This window comes from Caloenas nicobarica, chromosome 2 (assembly GCF_036013445.1).
Source record: "Caloenas nicobarica isolate bCalNic1 chromosome 2, bCalNic1.hap1, whole genome shotgun sequence".
Taxonomy (NCBI): Eukaryota; Metazoa; Chordata; class Aves; order Columbiformes; family Columbidae; genus Caloenas; species Caloenas nicobarica.
This window is the reverse complement of record NC_088246.1, coordinates 38,878,429-38,900,977: the sequence shown is the minus strand read 5'-3', so window position 1 is coordinate 38,900,977 and position 22,549 is coordinate 38,878,429. Positions and strand designations below refer to the sequence as shown.

General features: G+C 35.5%; 1 protein-coding gene across 9 annotated transcripts in view; it reads left to right on the top strand.

The window, feature by feature from the left end:
- TBC1D5 (TBC1 domain family member 5) overlaps positions 1 to 22,549 on the top strand; it is a 326,232-nt gene that overhangs the window by 20,410 nt on the left and 283,273 nt on the right. For all 9 annotated transcript variants that reach the window (XM_065628207.1, XM_065628203.1, XM_065628204.1 and 6 more), the window contains exon 2: positions 7,077 to 7,138. The gene's annotated coding sequence lies outside the window, so the exon portion shown is untranslated. The remainder of the gene's footprint in view (positions 1 to 7,076; positions 7,139 to 22,549) is intronic.

Sequence of the window (22,549 nt, the reverse complement as noted above, 5' to 3'; positions counted from 1 at the left end):
TTCATTTGTTCTAAGAGAAACTGTGCAGCCTGCCTTTTTTTGTTTTTTTAACAGTGAGTTTCCACATTTTGTCCTTTTGGATGCCATGAGTAATAGTTCTCCCAGTGACACTGGCTACCACAGAAGGAATCTTCATGTCAGATGAGGCATTTGGCTACTTACAAAGTAGTCAATGTACCATTTTGCTATAGACAGGGGGCATCCAAGTGGTGGCTCAGTTTTGTGCAAACAAGCTATTGACATTCTTGTTAATCTGTTTCTCGTTAATAAGTCCAGTGAAATTTAGTCACCGTTATTAAATGGAGTGAGATTTAGGAAGTGTAAATGCTACTCATGTTGGTAGAAATAAAACATCCTGGAAGTTGTATAAGATTTTCCATTTCACAAACTGACAATTTTGAAGTTCTATGAATGTGTTTTGTTGGTGGCGTTTTGGTTGGTTGGTTGGTTGGGTTTTTTTTCCACATTTAGATGACCTATGTATGGGTTTAGATCATTTTGTCACCAAAACGAGCAGTATGTCTTTTGTCCTTTCCCTGTTTTTTTTTTCTGGTGTTTTGGGTTTTTTTTAAAATTTTATTTTCTTTCCATGTCTGTACTAGGGTTTGCATGGCTGTATGGGACTGATCCAGCTGATAGGTAATATATATATATTTTGTTGTTGTTGTTTAGGTTATATAGTGAGTTATGGGATAGTTAAATGTTTTTGGTATGGAGTTAACTAAACATCATAAAAACTTTCTACATCAAGGACAACCTTTTTCCTTCATTTCTAACCAAACTGAATCACCTTTGGATACAAATAGTTAAACTTACCTGTCTAGTTGTATTGAACTTATTATCCATTTCTGTGTTTATTTCTTATGTATAAAACAGTGCAAAAGAAAATCTTACTGTACAACAGGGCCAGGATAGTAATCGGTTTTCTGTATTTCACTGATCTCAACTTCATTTTTGTGACAGTTGGATACTAAGCCACTTGTTTTGAGCTTCTGGATTTTTTTCCACCAGTTCACAGGGAAGTGGTTGAGTCACCATCCCCAGAGGTGTTTACAAGACGCGTAGATAAGGTCCTTAGGGACATGGTTTAGTGCCAGTGTTAGGTTAATGGTTGGACTCGATGATCTGAAGGGTCTCTTCCAACCAAAATGATTCTGTGATTCTCCCTGTCATGATCCCCTTTAGAATCTCAGTGATCCAGACAGGGCATAGTGGTCTGGATGGTGTTACATTGTTGCTGCACTCATATTTCTCTTATAACTGGACATTTTCTAGCTATGCTACTTTCTCATTTCCCAGAATGCATTTTATTGGTGGTCTTTCTACTCATAGCTTCAATTTAGCCTTTTACTGTGGAATTTATTGCTGGTATAATTCTTTACATAAAAGTTGTCATCAGAAGTCACCAATTGCTTTCTACTTTTTGTTTCCTCTCAGGTTTTAATAAATATACTGAGTATTTAGTCATACTCCTAATCATTGATCTTTATGATGAGTAATTAACATACTTTATTAAAACAGTGAGTTGTAAACAGTATTTTTTTTGCTTCCACTTTAAACCAAGTTCAGGAATCTTGTGAAAATGTTAATATTAATTCTAACTTTAAATGAATGTGCTGTATTTATGAGTCAGATTAGGACTGCTTTGGCTCAGTTAGCCCATACTTATGCAGTTGTTAAATTTTACTTGTTTTTCTCTGTAGCTGACGTGATCAGGTCTGCAATTTTTAACACTGTCAAGTTTAAAGAGAAGTGGAGGTTATCAAGCATTTTTAGAAACTAGGAATTGTGTCTATTTTCCAAGTTCATTAGAACTTAGCACATGAAGTATATATGTAGATTTTCTTCTCAGTGTATTTGTCTTACCTTTCATTTCCTGCTATTCTGGCCGTTTGTATTTGAGTTTCACATATAACTTTAGGATGTTTACTTAACTCTTCCATTTATCTTAAGGTCTGCCTTGGCTACAGAAGCATAAACCCTATAGTTGGTCTTTAGGGTGGTTAACTTGCAGCACTGTGGTGTGCAAAAGAAACCAGGGGCTTTCTGCTTCGATATCTGTGGTGTTAAAATGAGGTTAGTGATTAGTGTGGGGTGGATTTCCCCTTTCTGCAGATCTCCAGTGGCAGATCTCCTTATGTTCAGGATGAAATCCAAGATCTGCTGAACACCAAGAAGGGATGTCCCAGTAAGGGAAAGATTGAAGAGAATTTATTTGCATTACCAGTATTTACCATCATGCCAGACCTTAGTTCAAGAAAAGCAACTATTAAGAAAGCAACAGAATCATATCATATATTCAATACCTCTCTCATGTGCAGTGTGAAATTAAGACATTTTAAAAATCAGAAAAGTCCATTAAACAGTGTTTTAGAGGTTAAGGTGCTTGTTCATGATTGTGTTAACATGGCTTTAAGTTTCTTCTGTCCATGATACATCATAGGAATTTGAATCAGCATTATATATCTGAGATGAGTGCTCTTATGTCTTTATGCTGTTTTTTGTTCTGGAGAATGTATCCCCAAATCTCATAATGGATAAATTTCACTTGAAATTAATTGGAGCAGACAGCCAAAAAGGTAATGGTAGTGGAACCTGGACTGTATGATGTTCACCTGGATAAAAGATGAATAGACTGAACACGTCATTCGCTTATTTATAGAAAGTAGAAAAATTCTGCGTTTTGCAGAAATGATAGTATCTGTATCAGTGTTAAAATATACCAAGAAAGGGATTAATCAGCTCTTGCTTTACCAGAATTGGAGCATAAGTCCACTAAGACCTAAATCGGGAGAGCCCTTCTATGGAATAAGACATGATTTGATCTTTTTGAGAGCAAGATGCAATATCCACTCTCTTATATATTAATATATTTAAAGAACAACCACCATTAATTGTGTAAAATGATGATTGCACGCCGTAGAAACTGATCCAGGCACACTGTTGAAACTTTAAAAGTAGTCAGTCCTTCTCATGCAAATCTGTGCAATTTGTAATTTTCTATTTGATGCTTCAATAAACAGAGCATTTGAAATAAAAATGTAATTGCAAAGAATAAATTTTCAGCTGTGTAAAAAAAAAAAGGTAACTCATTCAGTAGTACGTTTTGTGACTGCAACAGAGGAATGCTTTGGCCTTAAGCCTATTACATGAGAAATATGGATCTTAAATGTAGGGTTGTATTCTGTCATGCATATGACATTGAGTGTGTATTAGAATCAAGAAGTATATATCTAATGTTCTTTGAAAAAGAGAAAAAAACTTTTAAGTAGCAAAATGTGAATAGAAAATAACTAAATTAATTCTTTGCCGACTCCATTTATTTAAGCATTAAATATGTTTCATCGTTTCTAATTAATATACAATGCATTGTTTAAATAGAGTAGTAATTTTTTTTTTTAACACAATAGAAGAGTGTCTTTAATTGGAAAAATCAAAATTTTTCTACCAGAATGAAGATCCCATAGTTTGGATTACTTTTAGGTTAATGTATTATGGAGAACTCCGCAGTGAATACTGCAAATCGATACAATGAAGGGTTAATTGTGAAAACTGGTATAAGTTTTATTTTCTTATAAATCAAGAGGTTGATAAAATGTACGCTTACTGTTGATCATTAGAATACAAAACTATCTGTTAAAATCAATTAACATGCATATCTGATGACTGATTATATAAATATGAAAGTCAAATAATTGTAATCGTTAACCATGGCTTCAGGTCATATGAGTTGTCAGCTCAAAAAAACTAGAGGAGAAGGAGGTTGATTTGCATATATTTAATGTGGCATGCTGTACATGTGGGAATTGGAGATAAACCTTTGCTAGTAATCTGCTTGTTTTTATCTAAAAATCAACTAGGAAATGTGGGTCATAACAGTCAAATGAGCTGTGTTGTATTGATAGCAGTTGATTCAGTAGCTTGGGATTTCACATTTTACTATATGTTTTAATATTTTAAAATTGATTTTTTACTAAGAGACATTTGGAAGAAGCCGGTTAAGAAGTTATTCAAGAAATACTCAAACTTCTTACCAGGAACATACTCAAAATTATCATATAAGTGGTTGTAAGACTGGGTTACTTTTACAGTTTTTAGTTAGACTTATACAATATGTGTAAAAAGCACCTCTTCGCTTTTTATGATAGAAGAAATCAGAGGTATATTAAAAATTTAAATGAAGTACTGTACTGTATCACAAAAGTATCTTTCTATGTGAAGCGAACAAACAGATAATTTTTAATTTAATTGATGAATAGTATTTAATAGAGGGAGGAAAGCATGGTAGAGGAATGAGCTTTCTGTCCTGGAAAGGATTTATATATTATTTAAGTTCCTGAATGTTATAATCCATTGCAGGGTTTTGTTTGTTTGTTTTTCTTCCCTTCATTGATAATGCAAAATATTCTATGTAACTCATAACAATTCAAAGAATCGTTGAAACGTGAATCAGAATATAGTGGTCAGTACATTACATTGCCTATAATTTGGTTAAGCATGTCTGTCCAGCCTTTCTCTTTTCTCGTGTGTTTACTCCTGAACTTTAAAAAGAAAAATCCTGCTCAAAATTTTGAAATTATATGGTAATCTCTTTTTCAAATTTCTGGGGTTCCTGTGTTCACGAGTTCCCAAAGGGAGCAGCAGCAGTATGCGGTTTCCTTTGGTCTGATTTATACCTGCAAACTAAGAAACTTTGTGAGGATGGCAGTATCAGGAGGTGAAGAACAGACGATCTTGTTGCTTGGTGCTTTTTACTGTGAGCTTTATTTATAATTTTGCCACTGTAAGTATCTGAAATTTGTTCTTGCATACGTGGTACAATCATGTGGTACAATTGAGTTCCTTGCATTATCACCCCAATTAATTTAAGTACTAGCAAGGCGGCTTCCTTATTGTAGCATTCAGCTTCTCAGCCTGGGCAGAACACACAGTTTATTCTCTTTCTAGTGTTCTTGCCTTGTGAAGTAGCCCTGAATGGCTCTGACTTTTGTTCTAGTTGTCCATTGACCAGTCTTTTGAATGATCTGCTGAGTAAAGGCAACTATGCTGTGTTTGAGGGCTGGAGCGGGGAGGGAAGGACCAGCTGGCAGAACAGAGGAATGGAACAGCATTCAGTTTCTGTCCTTTACCTCTTGTCTAGGATGGAATTTGCCTTTGATTGCAAGAGAGAGAAAGGTGGCTCTATCCCTGGTTATTGGCTGTTTTGTCTTGTTTCTTGAAATGATTTACATGTCTATTTGAGCAGGGAATTGTGACTCTCTAACTTAAACAGAAACAGTTGCATACCGTAGATTAGAAGCACAAATTAAACATGAAAGTAATTAAAAACTAAGCAAATTTTAAAGAGAAGGGGAAGAAAAAAGTGTTTTTAAGACATTGCTGTCTGTAATGACAGTTGTAGCCGTACTGCAACCCATTGGTGAAAAATCACTTTGCTACCAGACTGCCAAGATGCAGATGAATGAAGATGATCTAAGTGGTACTTCCTAGAGAAGGTCTGATTCCAGAATCTCCGATAATTCCTGAGATGCTGTATGTCCCAATAATCCTCAAAATCTTTTCATGTATGAAGGTATATACTGCTTTTACAAGGATCCATTCCTTTGAAAAAAGAAGGATTTGGGATATATATGATTTGTTTTGGGGGTAGATGGGATTTGCAGGTGTGGTGTGGGAATTGTCATTCTCAAACAGAAACCTGGGCACCAACAGAGAATACCATAGCAAAAAACAAACAAACAAAGTAAGTCTCGTTTGTCCCACTTCAGAAACATATATTTTGAGAAAAAAGTGCTTCAGATTCCTTAAAATATAGAAGTTTTTTGTACTGTTGTGTTCTGGGGCTTGCAGTCTTATTAGCTCAAAGAGGAGGTATGCTTTTTCATGATGACTATATTTGGCCAGGAGGAACAGTCCTTTTTAAAGCAAATTGAAATGAGTGTATGAGAGCGTGAAATTATCAGCAGTGCTGGTGCACATTTACATTACTTCTACATACTCTTTTGAATGACCACACAACAGAACAAGTACTTCATTTCCACTGTGTTGATTTTTCTTGACAAAACATGGCAGTCTATCCAAAGGAGGGTGTTTAGCCAAGATAAATATAAAATTTATGATTAAGCAAAGTGTTTCCTTATTATAATCCCTAAAGAGAATCTGAGACTTGTTAAATATAATGTGCCCAGGTAGTTTTAAGAGTAAATTATCCTTTATAATTTTAACTGCTGAAATACAATGACACCATCAACCATTTGAGATCTTACCAGCAGAAACAACACTGCATCGTGTTTTCCTTTGAACCAAGTAGCAAAAAACCATACATATGTAAAATATATAACTTCAGATTTGATGTGTTCACTCACTTTTACAGACCTGTAGAGAAGTCAAGAATCCACGTCAGTAGCATGGTTTATAAAATCATGTGTCACTCTTTCCTGTAATGTGTGTTATAGAAGAAAGCAAATAAACGTTTTCATAGGATGGGTAAAAATTGATAACATGATTATACTTCTGGCACATTTCATTAACTGCTATGTTTATGGAATACCACTTGAAGAAAACTATGGTGACTGTCAATACTATTCATTAAAATAAATGGGAAATGAAAACTGATTCAGGAGATGAGTGGATTTTGACCTTTGTGGTGCCAGTGTTGGCTTTGGAGTGCAGTGTTCTAATTAAATTGTGAATGTACTTAGATAGTGGATATTAAATGATCTCACTATATTCTTTCAAGGACTATGAACTTCCAAAATCAAGGATAACATTAGATGTCAGCCAAGTATTTTGTCCTTCTCATGGTTTGTCTTTACATCTGAATTAGTGCCAGTTTGCACAGATTGTGTGTCAGCTTAAATACAAGAAACAGGCCTCAGTCTGCTTGAACTCGTTCCACCAAAGACTTCTAAAAACTTTCGGTAGTCTGCAAACTGTAATGGTTGTTTCACATTAAGTTGCTTTGTAGAATTATAAAACAGCTTTTCTTGTGCTTTCAAATAAAATGTTGTCATCTGCTAATGAATGAGATACCATCTGTAATAATTAAGGTTATTCTACTTGTTTTCCCCCTGCAGCAAAACTTCTGAAGGTTTGCAGAAGACAGTAAGAGAACCACCAAGAAGGCTATTGCAGTATTGTAAGTACTGCACCCAGAAAAAGAAAAAAAAAAAATATATGTGAATTAAGAATGTTGTAAAGAGATTTTCTTTTTTTTTGAGGGGTGGAAATGAGCAACATAAAGGGATTACATGTAAAATACAGAGCAGGATGTATTGTAGCAATCATGTTAATAATTTACAAGGGAAAAACTGCACTCTTGTAAAATCTAAAATTGTATCCTTGTGCAGTGTAATCAGGAATTTACCAATAGCAGTGAAAAATATTTCTCTAACCACCAAAGATTGATCTAGTTTATATACATTTGTTTATTTAAAACTATCAGAATTTAGAAAATCATTGTAGTTTTGTAGGTTTGTCATTTGTTTTAGTGACTTATTGTTTAGGTTATTTTGCAGAATTATTTATTTGCTGATTTATTTATGTATTTCATTATTTATTTATTTGATTATTTAGTAAATTATTTATCTGATGAATTATTAATACATCTTCATGACATGCTTTAAATTATTTATAACTTAATTTTGAGTTTATTGCTTTTCGACGCTGCATTGTTACTGACTAGTTTTGATTTTTTTTCTTTTTTTCTTGGTTCTTGAAAATTAAAGTACTAGCTCTAAGGCAAAAAGTATATTCTTTGCAGAATCCATAGATGGTTTTCAGTGAAGTAATTTACCATGTAGATACTGATTTTGTTTAGCTCTATATTGCTTAATATAACTTTTCTACTTATTTAGCTCCTGCTTCTATTATTCCATAGATATGTCAAGATCAAATGAATGACCTTTAAGGACCAAAGATAAATGTTAACTTTAAAACACATAGAAAGAAAATAGTTCTATTTTCCCTGTATTAATTATTATTTAATTATTCTTAAAGTTAACTTGAGATATTTTTGTCCAAATAAAATGGATGTTTTTTAAATGCGACTCTTGATATTTGAACTAATACATTTAAGTTCTAATAAGAAAATAATATATTCACATTAATAACTCATAATGAGAGTTCCTCTTTAGTGGCAGGGTTTTAAATACATGGGGAGGAATGGTGGTGTCTTTAGACACAGGCAGAAGAAGATACTTGTCTAGGGGGAAGGTGGGTAGTAGGTTATTTTCTTTTCCCCCACAATGTTTTTTGCCTGCATAGGAATTTGTAAGCTCTGAAAATGTATAATCTCTGTGGTGTTGTCTCTAAACTACTCTCAGGTTCCGTGTTCACAAAGAGTCATTCCTATTGCACAACATATTGTTGTGACGTCTGTGTTTGTGTTGCTTTCTTTTGCCAGTTACCGAGGTCAGAAGTATCATGTTTTTCTCCAGAGGCACTTGAGTGGCTGTATAAAAACAGTGTAAAGGACCAACTGTAGGCTTCACGTATGAGCAGCAGCTCTGTGGAGTTTAAAACGGGTGCCTGGGATCGGAATTTGACTTGGAGTCAGTTCCGAGTGCTGGTGTTTTCAGGACCGATGAGCCTCTCACCTGAAGTTGCTTGGTTGACCTCAGTTAAGGAGTAATTCTCTGGGCAGTCGGAATCCGCCTTGCAGGGGAGCTCTGCGACCGACAGCCTGTTTCAGAGCTGTCACGAATAGGGCAGAGCGGCAGCTCCTCTGCAAAATGCCGTGTGCATAACGTGGCCTTTATTCTATGTTTAGTGCTTGAGCTGAATTACTATATGCTTTAAAGTTTTAACACAGCATGGGAAGGCTGCATTGTACTTTTCAAGTTTCAGTGCTGTTGAAATACAGAAGAAATGGCCTCTGTAGACAGGTTTCACTATAGAACTTAAATTATGCATGTGTATATCCAAATTCCTTATTTTGAAATATTGAATGTATGAATATTTAATTTGTATCTTGCTTTAGTATCTTCATATGCTTGCCTTAAAGGAAGCTGTTTCCTTTGATTTATATACATGGATAAAAATGTGTGTACAGTATGTATCAATGGTTTTTCTCTTTACAGTGTTAGATGAACAGCTTTAGATAATGATAGCTGCTGATTTTTATTCTGCAGCTTGCTACCATTGTATAAAACATAAATTTGTCGTATTTGTTGTATTAATCTTACTTGAATTTCAAATTCATTTGCTTTCCGGAAATATTTTCTTAATTACATATGTTAAGAAAAGTCAAGTATGTTGCAGATCTTAACGATGCAGTATTTTTGGTCTGTGCACAGTAACAAAGCTCTGAATATTATTATTTGGGGCAGAATTCCAAACTGAAATTTACATTTCTCCTTATTTGAATGTTTTCATTGAAGCTGAGAACTCCAAGGGAGTTCCTCAACATGTACTGGTATATGTGATATGCTCTATGAAATTTGGTACAGTCACTCTTATTCCCTTGTGTAAATGAGGTCTTATTATTGAATAAGACCTATTATAAGCAGTTGCAAAGGTAAGTGCTGTCAATGCGTTCTGCCACCAGTTTCTCGGAGTACGAAACACTTCCTGAAAGACGCGCTACTACTGTTATAGGGTAATGTAACGCAGCTTATGTGTTGGCACTGAAAGCAGCTACTTCATAATGATGACAAGTGAAAGTACAGCCAAAGGTCACATTAAACAAGAGATTTCTTTCACACCTCATCCATTTTCTGGATGTGGTATGAAAATAGCTTTGTTCCATACACTTCAGTATGTTTAAAAAGAAGTTATCTTGAAGTATTTTTTTATGCCTTGTGTATTACTTTGTTCATGTTTTAAGAGATGGGCTGTGGAATTCTAGCGGGCTAACTTCAGTGCTGCAAGTGTTTGAATTAGCTTAAATTTTGGGTGCAGTTATACAACATAAGTAGTATTTCATCTCACTACATTTTTTTTGTTTCCAAATTTCCTTAAAGGCATAGCTTTAAGTTCTGAAAAAGAACTATTAATGTGCAGAGCAGTATTTATATTGATGTTTTTTGGCTAACCAGGGTTTTATTATTTTTTGTATCTTTTCAGAAGAAATATATGGATTTTTTTCTGCAAATTGCAGTCTGTTGTTCAGAAATAGAAAAAGAGTGAACCTATCCCTGTTGACAGACTGTTTCTTAGCTCTGTTTTAAAGAGATCCCATCAGTAATATGAAAAGATAACATATTTTATGCTCAGTCAGTTCCCCATCTTACACTGATTGCTAAAATAAGGTGTCATTTTAAAAACCTGAATAGTCACGTATTAAATAATGAAAATGAATCTGGCTTGTTTCACAAAGGTTGCTGAGCATTTAGGAGATGCTGGTTGGGAAGCCTAAATCTGGTGTGTTATTGGTACGTGTATTTCTGTTCTAATCTAACTCCATAGAAATCGCAGAAGCCATATTAAGCTCTTCTTCAATTTATTCCATACAGATAAAAGAATTTACATCTCATGAGTCATATATTTCCTGTTGTATCTTTAATACAGCCATTTTTAGTATTTTTCTTGCCTCTCTCCTCTATTGGTATGCTTAGAGAATCTGTGTGTTGGAGCTTGTTATTTCACCCGTGAGGCAAGGAGGAGTTCAAATCAATAGCAGTGTGTTGTTGACACTAAATGATGTTTCTTCTTGCCACAATAAGACTTGATTTTGTCATCCTAATGATGCTAGCTTGCTTCACAGAATAAGGATCAGCACTCTCTCAAATCAAACTCTACAAGTATTAAAAAAAGTCATTTGAAGGAAATACTAGAGAATTACTCCAGTATTTGTAACCAAACCCACACATTGGCTTTGTAAAATGAATATCCAACTTCTGTTTCACTTTGTAGGGAAGCTGCTTTGCAATGCAATTTGGAAATCTGTGTTAAAGGATGTAGGGCTGATCAGAGCTGACAATGATGAAGCCATGATGTTTTAAAAAGAAATGATGCAAACATTATTTAAAATAAAAGTTCACATAAAACATGGATTGTAGTTAAAAAAAAAAAACAAACCCAAACAAACAAACAAAAAACCCACAAAAAACCCCCCACAATGAAAACCAACAACAAAAACCCCAAACAAACAAAACCAACAACAAACCAAAACCAACTGACCAGCCAAAGAAAAAACAAAATGAAACAAATGAACACAACAACCACCCACACCACCCCCTAAAAAAATACCTCAACTTAGTAGAAATTCTGTATGTTTTACAAAAAAATCTTTACAGCACTACATAGAAAGAGACTGTCCGCATGAGCAAAAAGGTACAGCCAGCAAGATGTTACCGTGCTAGGTCTGGGATTGTGCTCTATAGCGTGGTCAAAAAGAAGTAAGCAGATGTTCTCAGCTTGAACTAAGGATCCCACAGGGAGATGGGAGCTGTAGAAGGATGGGAAGTTGGGAGGAAATAGTGTAACTGTGGGAAGCAATAGCGTGATGATAGGAACTTATGAGCATGATGTTGGTAGCAACAGTGGGTTTTTGAGAAGCACAGGATCTTTTGTGTTGGACATCTGAAAGCAACAGCAGAGTTGAATCATCCTACTAAATTATTAAAATATCCTTACAACAATGTACATTTATATCCATATCTTTCACTGTACGATAGATGTTACTTTTTTTTGTCTGAAGTAATATTAGAAGATATTATAGCTGCATGGTTAAACATTCACATAGTAAGCTGTGAATTTTAACTTGAGCATTGAAACCCAGAAACCTGTTCTGTGAAAGCCTTTTAACACTAAGCAGCTTTATTACTAGCTACAAACGTGTAGCTTTTCTATTTGCACTATTTTCATTGTTTTATATTTTTACACAAAACATGGGCTCTCAGATTTTCATAGTGTAAGCTGCAATGTAATATTTTTGGGTTTTACAATATGTCCCCTTCTAATTTCTTCTACATTATTTTCATAAAGTCATCTGATGTAAACTGTCCGCATATCATCATGACCTTTCCTGGAGGGAAAATGCCCCCTGTTTTGCAGGCAGTGAAAAAATCATTATGAGAATTGCAGTAACTGCTTATATTTCAGTAATGATAGTGGATATTATATAAACTTTAAGCAAACTTTTGTAGTTTTTTTGAATGCGTGTTAACTGCAAGAAATGAGTAGCACGTAACAGAATATGACCATCAACTTCAGAAATATAGCTCTCTGAGTTTTATCAGTGTCAAATCCAGAAAGTTTTTGATGATTCTCCTTCTCATTGAAATATGTTTTGATGAGTTAGGTCAGGTCTACATCAGGAGCACTTTGCCGTTTTATTTATACTAGCAACACAAATCTACTTCAGGTGCAACTCCCCAGCAAAGTGGTAGTCAGAAGAGCTTAGTCTTGTTCATGCATCTCCTGCTGCTTTGTGCTGTCTCCAGTGTTGAGAGAAGCTAAAAATCAATTTTGCTAGTATAACTTCCCCTTATCTCCATGAAGTTAGCACACACGGAATACCACCAGCATACTCTCCTGCCACATGTAATCTTACCATATATGTTAAGGTGCCTGCCATAAAGAGCCTCTACCATCCTGTCAGCAATACACTGAAGATGCGAGAAGTTCAGTAGAGAACGCTGTGCCTAGTGTGGTGACTTTTCTCTAATGAAACGTGTTTTTCCTTTCAGCTGAAATTCTGATCTTGTAACATGTGAGCGTAATTTACTACAAGCTGATAGTGGCACTGAAGTTGATGAATACATGCTCTTACAGCATTATATTTAGTAAACACTAAACTATTTTCTTTATCCCAGGCTCTTGCACTTGACATAGGGTTATAGGTGGATTTAAAGTTTCTTACTCTGTTGTGAGGGTCAACGAACATTAAAAACATCCCTTATAGTCATTGTGAAAACAGCAAAAACATAAAATGAAAGAGTTTTGTTATTCTTTCTTTTTCAGTTGGTGTTTGTATTGTTTCTCGTGTGTATGTGACTGCCATGTTTCAGTTCACCAGAGTTTTCAAAGACCCTGTGCATCTGGGATTATCCATTTTGTCATATTTATGTCAATTTAAACATTTGAAAAAAAAGTTGGGAAGTTTTAGATTAATACTGCAAAACTGAACTTTTGTACAAGAAGCTTTAATATGAATTTCATATGATTTGTGTGTTCAGGTAAACAAGAAGTAATTCCTTTGGAACTGTAATATCCCTTGATAAAATTATATTTGGTGTATATGAGTTATCTAGAAACTCGATGTATAATCTTTTCTATGAAATTTCTCCTAATTTTCAGCCAACAAATGAAATTGTTGTAATTATTTGATGAGATAAATTTAATTTTTTCTGTTTCTATACAAAAGTGATGTGGTTTGATTTTTGTTTGTTTGTTTTCGTTACTACGCAATTACTTGCCATGGTTTATCTAAGCTATTTCTTCTTTAATTGGTTCAAAAGATAATTTTCTTAACATTTTCATTCACAATTTATGTAGAATTCTATTTGCCTTTCTATGCCCACTTATACTTAATAAATATCTGCACTACTTGGGAGTGGATATAAAAATAATATGGTGGTGAGAAGTGTATTTGGGTAAAAACCTGAAAAAAGTATCTTTTCTTTCTCTTTAACCACCTAAAATTTACAGTACTGCTCTTAAGACTCTTTCTTAGAGAGAGACTTGCTTGTATGCATGTGCATGCAATAAATTCTTAAAACAACCAGTAAAACTACAAGCACATCTGAAGGCATATTCTGCATTTTCAGTGAAATATATTTTGAATAAGTAGCTGATCTATTGAGTATGGTTGTCCGTTGATTCTAAAGATACATTTTTCTGTGCTCAGACAAATCTAGATGGTAATCATTTATAATTTCTTGCCTTCATGAAAAGTAGTGATGAATAATATGATTGGAAGGAATGCGTGAGTCATGAAATGGGGAGCTGGGCAATCATGGAAAAATTCACTTTAAAAACTCTCTTCTGCTTACCAGGATCCTAATGTGAGTTCAGTTTTCTGTAATATAATCCAGAACTTACAATGGTAGAGGTTTTAATAAAAGCCTTGGATGGATGAACAACTCTGTAAGTCAACTTGAACATTGGTACGTTATAAAAAGGAGTTTTTTAACTCTCAGCTAAAGTGATCGTGGATACTATGGTCAGAGGACACTCTGTCTTCTCACCCCCTTATGAGTGTGAAAATAAAATGTCTTAAAGTATACTATAATTAATATGGAGTGAATGGAGATCCTACGGTCCTGAAGATATCTGCACTACTATAAAACAGCTTTTAAGAGCTGTTAAAATATTGATAACTTGGTAGAGCTCTTCAGAAACTCCTACTTCTATTTCAGATCTACATCTGTGTAGCCAGTCAACATTTGTACTCTTGGGTGTACAACTACACATAAAAGAGAATAAAACCAAGTATAAATAAATGGCTTAATTTGTCATAACTCCACCCAGAAAAAAATCCATCTTTTTTTCAGCTTTTTCCCATACTAAAATCATCAAGCATGTATTAAAAAAATTGCTAGGTGGAGTCAAGCACCAGCTCTGTGTCCCGGGCAAGGCTTGCAGAACCAGCTGTTGTTCTCCTTGCAGTGACCTGGGCTAGGCAGCCTAACATCTGCTTCTCTTTTCTTTCCAGTGACCCAAGCCAGATTTCTTCAAAGCCTATTGCCGATATTTTCCCTGCAGTCGCTTGTGCTGTTTTCTTTTACGTGCTACAGCTGTTTGTGAAAGATTTCTTCCCTTTTTCTTTTCTGACTCACTCTTTCTGTAAATTTAAAGAGATGATTTTTGAAATTCCTGGGTAATGTTGAGCATAGGACTGTTCTGGTTGTCTTGCTTTAAGGCATATGTCAGCAGTATAGAAAAAGGGCAAATTAGATTTACTTTCCAAAGGAAAGCTCAGTCTTGCCTGTGGTTCTTACGGACAAAGAATCCTGATCTTGAACTGAGTTAATTACATGAATTTAACTTGTGAGAACTGAGGTGAGGCTGTTGGTCGTGGCTTGGGAAAGGGCAGAGTTCAGAAACAAAAAGGGAGATATATTGCTCTGTGAACTATTAGTATGGAAAAAAAATATGTGGCAAAATGCCCTAAATGAGAATAAAAATGAAAGGCTATTAATGATACAAACCTTAATCAGCAGGATTAAGCTGACCTTGGGAAGGCAATATTACTGTATGCTTAAATACAAAACATCAAAGTGTAAGTTTGCCACTTTGGAGAAGATACAGCTTAGCTTTCACAATCATCGCCTATGGAAATTATGGAAAATCTTTTAGAATGGCTTTTTTTTTCCCGGTAAAAACAAGTTTGTTTTTTTTTTCTGTAAGACTTTCAAATGTTAAAGTGAGCGAGAGGTTCTTGATTGTTTGCCTGTTTCATGCTGACTATATTTTAGGAAAGGCTGTGCACCTTGCTTTCAGTTTGCAGTCTTCAAATTCCTTTGGCAACTCCAAAACTCTTTATGTGGGCAAGTGATTAAAAAAAAAATACACTGGCTGTTACTGAGTGACTAGAATTTGCCTTAGCTGAAAATGCGAATGATATACATAAGATGAAAATTTTACCCTTTCTAGATCAATGTGAAGTGCTTTTTCAGTCATCTTTGTTCCGGGACAACTAGTCTAATTATTGTTTGAATAGATGCTGCTCTACAATATAAATTGAAGCATAGTAAGGACAATTGATTGGGAGAATCACTGAAGAAGGTAGCCTTGCTAAGCCCCTTTCTCTAGACATGTGTTCTCACCACTTATGCAGGTTGCTGCTTGTGCACCCATGCACTCTTTTGCTACAGTAATTTTAACCTTTATTAATTTTCTGATCTGACTGCATTAGTGCTAGCGGTAGTTCAAGGAAGGAGTGAGGAAAAGACGATTGAAGGGGTAGGAGGCAGTCATGAAGCAATACTCTGAGCCAGTGCCTACATATGGTGTTAAAAGATACTGCTGCCAGGTATGTAAAAGGCCAGGGTAGCAATTGCTCACTGTCTCTGAAGTTTATCTCGCTGTATTTTGCAGCAGCAGGGGTGTAAATTATAACATGTTTGGTTACTTCTAAATCTGATTTACTCACTTCTACTTTTGTTGATCTTCTTCAGGAAGTACAACTTAGTTTTAAAAACTCTTAAGACACCAGAAAAACTAATGCAGAAAAAAAACCCCTGTATTGGCTGAAAGAAATGTGCTGTTTGGCCCAATGTGACAGAGCTTTTCTAACATAAATTCCCTGTGACTTATTGTCTCTTCAGGGTTCCAAAGTTGTCTAAGGTAAAAATTTATGCATAATTTATAAGGCCTAGTTGACATCCTGTGTATAGAAATTCAAATTTCGTCTTGTAATTTTTCTTGTATACATCTCCATTAGTTCATCTGTCTTGTAAGCCTTTGGTTCTCAAGATTTACCAAAATTTTTCCCTACAGAGGATTTCTTTCCAGTTCTTGTACTCTTCTGGTACAGACATGAATGTGCAAATCCTCTGTGTTCAGAACTCATGCTGTAGTTAAATTCATTATACATGTGTGCATACATATTTTGATCTTAAAGAAATACTTTTGTGTGGTTATTTCATGAAGATCGTGCCATAAAGTACAGTGTTTTGTTCACATCATGCTTTCAGAGTTTTAAAAAACAACAGAAAAATAATGCATGTGACAAAATATCTGAGTAAAGGTTAATACAGCGATTTGGGAGGACCTACATTAACATGCTATTTAAGGTCCTGTTGCTGATTTCTGTGTAATTAACACTAGTGATGTATAAATATCTGTTGAATACAAATAACTTGAGCAAAAACATTTATGGTTTCCCTTAAATGAAATCACAGAATCACAAAGTGGTTGTGATTACTAGTCCAACCCCTCAGCCCAAAGCAGCGTTACCTAGAGCAAGTTCCTCAGGACATTGTCTGGTTGGGTTCTGAATATCTGCAAAGATGGAGAATCCACAAATGCTCTGGACAGCCTGTTTTAGTCTTCCATTATCCTCATGGTAAAATATGTTTTTCTTATTTTTAAATGAGATTCTTTTATTTGTGTCCATTAACTTTTCTCTGTTCACTGGATGCCACTGAGAGGAGTCAGGCTCCATCTTCTGTACTCCCTTATGTAATAATCTGAGCCTTCTCTTTGCAAGGCTAAACAATCCCAGCTCTCTCAGCACCTGTTCATATTTCATATGCTTCAGACCCTTAGTCATCTTTCAAGCCCTCTGCACATATGTCCATGTCTCTCTTGTACTGGGGAGCCCAGAACTGCATACAGTACCTCCCTCAACTTTCTGGTAATACTCTTCAAGCCATATGGACTTGTGTGCAGCTGGTTAGTTTAAATATTCCCAAACTTGGTTGTGTTCCACCTGAATTAGTCTGCTATGCCCTGGACTTTCACACTGGTTTCATGGGCCTGGGATTGCTGAAGGCTTATCTCACCAGTAAAGACTGAGGTGAAGAAGGCATTGAGGATCTTGGCTTTCTATTTGTCCTTTGTGACCAAGTTCCCATTCAGCAGTAGGCCCACTCATTCCGTAGTCTCCTGTTGCTGATGATGAACCTGATGGCCTTCAAATCCCTTGCCACAGTCACCTCAAGCTGGGCTCTGGCTTTCCTAATCCCATTCCTGCATATTTGGATGATGTCTCTATATTCCTCTTGGGTTACTTGTCCTTGCTTCAATCTCCTGTATGTTTGCTTTTTGTGTTTGAGTTTTGCCAGCTGTTCCTTGTTCATCCATTCAGGCCTTCTGCCATATTTGCTTGTTTTCCTGCTTTTTGGGATGAACCATTCTTAAGCTTGGAGCAGGACATCCTTGACAGTCAAGCACCTTTCCTGGACCCTTCTCTCCACAACCACCTGCCACGGAATTCTTCCGAGCAGATCCCTGAACAGGTCATAATCTCCTCTACTGAAGTCTGAGGTTATGATCCTGCTTTTTTTGCTTTTTTCCCCTCCTGTCGGGATGCTGAATTCCACTATCTCATGGTCAGTGCAGCTAAGGTTGCCTCCAGCTCTTATATCCCTGATGAGGTATGAGGTCCAGCAGAAGACCTTGTCCCCAATAGCTCATTGATAATTTGTGTCATTAAGTTGTTGTCAATGCACTCCAGAAAACCTCTGGATTGCTTGTTCCATGCTGTGTTATTCCTCGAGCAGGTACTCGCATGATTGAAGTCCACCATTGAGGATCAGGGCCTGCAAATGTGAGGGGAGTCATAGGGAGTGCTACCCAAGGGATTGTTCCACTCATAGATTAAGTTGTTAAAGGGAAGAAGAAATAGTTCATTTTGACAAGTGAGAACGAGTAGAATATATGGATTAGGTTAGAAAAAAGAATTACTTTCTTGTCTGATATTAGGAATTGGCCTAATTAGTTAGAAGGGATTTGGGTAGAAATCTTTTTACCCAGATATTGTTTATGAAGCAAGAGATTAGTGAATATTTTGCTAAAAAGCTTAGAAAATTGCAACTAAATATTTTTTGTTTCCTCTTGTGTTATTAACAATGCTTCCGTGAAAACATGATCATCCTCACTATTTCTTTTTGACAACTAATTTCACAAAAAATTCTACTAACAGATGACTAATATATGGAAGAAAAACTGGAGGAGGAAAGGATTGCATGGAAGAATTGCCAACAGTCCTGTGATGCAAAGTTTCATTTTTGTCACTGATAATTTTCTGATACACAGTCTCTTTCAGTCTTTTACCTTCCATTAATTTTTTAAAATATATTGTTATTAGAACTATAGCTGAAGTTTAGTGATTTATCTGTTGGGTGGGTTGGGTGGGTGGGTTGGTTGGTTGGTTTTTAGAGGAGGATAGTTAGAGAATGCTAGAGACCTCGTGTTTGACTGTATTTGAGCTTCCAAAGTTGTAATGTTCCAGCTTTCTTACATTGTTCTCAAGTAGATAGTGTGCCTATAATCTTAATAATTTAAAGACAGCAAAGACACATCTGAAGTGCATTCCATTCATTCAGTAGAAGAGGCGTTACTTGTTCCATATGGTTGTGTCTACCAACCTGTTATTTAAAACGTGATTAGAAGTTGAGTTGCTTTCTCTCATGCTGCCTTTGTTATGCTGATCACAAGAGTATGTTACTCCATCAGTCTGGGCATTTCTTTACGTAGAGCATGATTTCTTACTGAATAGTTATGCCTTTTATTTGTTGCGTGAAATAGCAAAATGAAGTCATTTGCGCAAACTTATTTGTGCAGAATACCGAAAAGAATATAGCATATGCTGTTGTTGGTATATACTCAAAATGGCTGTTTCATTGCAGGGATGAACTATACATTCCCCAAGATGTGGGCAACATGAATGAGGCCTGCTTCTACTACTAAATAATAAACCTCCTTTACTCCCTTATGTAATGTGGCTTCCTATCTTATCTCCATTTGTTTAATCCGTTTCAGTCTTTGAGGATGATCCTTATGTGTAGAAAGAAAAGAAGACTTTTACAGGAGGATAGACCTGAGTGTCTGCAGATAAGAACTGTGATAATGAAATTTTTTTCTTCAAAATCAGACTTTTATATATCGCTAGCTTGACTTGGTAACTTGCATATTAAAAGTAAAAATAAAATGAAGCAATTAAAAGCCTGCTTCAAGAGGAAAGGGAAAATTGTCTATTTTTACAATATTTTTCAGGTGTTTCTGTGTTGATGTGGTTTACTTTTATTGATGAAACCTCTAGGAATGAGCTGCCTTTTTTTTTTCCTTCCCCTCTGCCCCGCCCCTGAGTCTTCAAATGGTTTGAAGCCTTTATGATGATTGACAGAGGTCAATTCAACTTCTAGTGATTGTCCAGACTTTGGTTTGTAACCCTGAATTAGGTCAAAAAGTTATCTGATTCTTAATAGCTTTTTACAGATTTTTTTTTTTTTATAGTGGCTGTTTTTGCTTAAAATTATTTGCAAGCACTCGTAAAGAGGAAAAGAACTCTTATGAGCATTTTCCTAAATAAAAGTCTATCTCGTTTGTTGTAGTCTATTGAAAATTTCTTGTTTAAGGTTCCTATTGAGAAACATACCTAGCAGGATTCGTAACTTTGGCTTACCTTGCAAACCTTGTAGTTAGCTCTGGTTGCCATTTTTTGTTGGTGGTGGACAGAAAAAGGTCTTTGGCAGCTCAGGTTAAAATGCAGCTTTAGAGTGTCTTGGAGGTTGAACCTATGCCTTCTGCCAGAATGGTGACGATGAATGCGTTGTTGATTTGTGTACCTCTGAGAGCATTGCTGTGAGACTCAGGAGATGACAAGTTTGGTTCCTAAGCGGCTGCCACGAGTGCTCTGTGGCCCTCTTCTGCCTCACTTCATTGTGGAGATGACAGATTTACTGAATGGTAAATGCAGATAAAAACTGAGTGTTCCTTTCTTCTTCTTCATCTCAAGGTTTTGTCAGAGTGTACAAGTAGCTGTGATGAAAAAATGTGAGAAAAGGAAACTAGATTGATGGAGGCAAAAAATCACACGAAGAATGACTGAGGGTGAGAAAATCTGTGAACCTATGCCTTAGGTGAAGACGTTTTGTCAAAACTAACATTTGCCAAAACAATTCTTCTTTTGGGATAAATACAATTATAAATTTAGCCAGTACTGCCTTAGAGGCATTTCTTATTAGCAGACATTATTGACTATAGATAGACCCAGAACGGATCGGAACATGAAGAAATGGAGTTAGTTTCCTATACACTGAGAACTCTCTATGAGAATTTCTCATACACTTTCTTTGTATTCTTATAGAGGCAGTGAAGATTTCAGTGAAACTTTCTAATTGAGTAAATTAAGGCTGATTTACTCTTCTCCTTGGGCTTGATACTTCTTGCCCATGTTTTTAAATCTCAGTTATTTTTTTCTATTTAACCTTTGAAGAAAGTCTGGGTGAATCTACATGCTTAAGACATTACTAAATCATTCGTATGTGAGAAAGGTCATTTGGGAAGTTTCTGATTATATCAATAGCTATGACTGGATTTCCATCAAAAGAAGATCAAGGCTTCAGTTCTCTTGCCCAAATTGTTTCAATGTCTGTACTAGGCCATTTTCTGTGACCAGCTATCACTTTGTCTTGCTTTTGCATAAGAGTATGAACAAGCTCAAGAAGTGAAGTCTGGACACACAGGTTTTTTAGCTATAAGGAAATGTGTACAGCAATAAAACATTGTTGTGTACTTGCCTTCAAGACTCTTATTAAGGGAATTGGTGTCGAAATCCATTTTTCTCTAAGTCAAAAAGTCCGTGCATTTGTTCAAGGAAGATGCCGTAATAAGTTGGCATCAAAAATTGTATAACAAACCAGATTCCTGGATTTATTTATTTATAGGGCCCATGTCAGAGTTGTATAAGCCACAGGCAACATATTTTGTATTTTTTTTTTTTTTAATTCGGCAACAGAAATTACTTTCTTATGGATCTAAATAAGTGACTCCATGGGCAAATGGCTTTTGGCTCAGTGATCTGATGCTGAGTTCAAGTGTATATTCCTCTTCGGTAGGCTTCCCAAAGTGTGTTCCCTCTGTCTACTAAGACCTAAGTTCTTTGAAGGCTTTTTTGGCCCAGCTGCTGGGGAAAGCATAGATGTCAATACCTTCCCTGAGATTTAGTTTCTCCAAGTTTTGTTTTATTTACAATATTTCATTTTTTTTAGGTTCGAGATTGTTTTAAAACGTCCCTTGTCATAGTGATAATACTACTCAGCCCTAATAACAGTGTCGTTTTGGGAGACTGAGTTCAGCTGTGCTTGGCTGGTTGCTGGAGATGATGATCTGTGTTTTAAATGAAGGAAATATATGGCTATACAGTAAAATTGGAATACTGATTTTACAGTCTTACTAGAAAGAATAATTGATGTTTGAGAAATACATAGGGTAATTAATTGCTTTCAAATAAATCATCTTAAATTTCCTGTGTTTTAAAAATTTTTTTGTATTGTTAAAAGCAGTGTGAAAACATATTTGCATGTCAGCTATTTTGGACTTGGAGTTCATACTGTACTTTTCTCTATATTGAGATTAATGATGAGAAAAAGAGTAAGCCATTTTTGTTATGGCCAATTTATTTCATTTCAGACTGTATTATCATTTGGTGAAAGCCCTATTGATTAGCCTTCATAGCTTTACAGAGCTTTTCTTCTAAGCACTTAAAGTTTGAGTTGTCTCAGTCCCACAGGACTGAAAGAAAGCTGTTAGTACCATGAAATTCTTCTTCTCTATGTTTACAACAGCTTGAAGCCTCTTCTTGGAATACAAAATATTAGCACATTAATGTTATTAACCCCTTTAGTACAAAATGCTTTTGGAAGAAAAAATATTTTTGTATCTTCAAAGTCTGCATTGTTTCTTCTACAAGAGTACGGTTTCTTAAAGCTGAAAAATGTGTTGCTGTGCAACAAACAGATGCTGCTCTAACAATGCAATACATTATGTACCAAAAATGATCTTGGTTTTAATCATAGATGCTGATTTAATGAGACAAGACTAGCTTACATCAAAAATGGATTTAGGGTGTGATTTTGTTTTCTCTGTGTTTTCTCTACATAATTAATGGGAATATGGTACCTTATATATTCTGTTTTAAATTTGAAAGTGTACT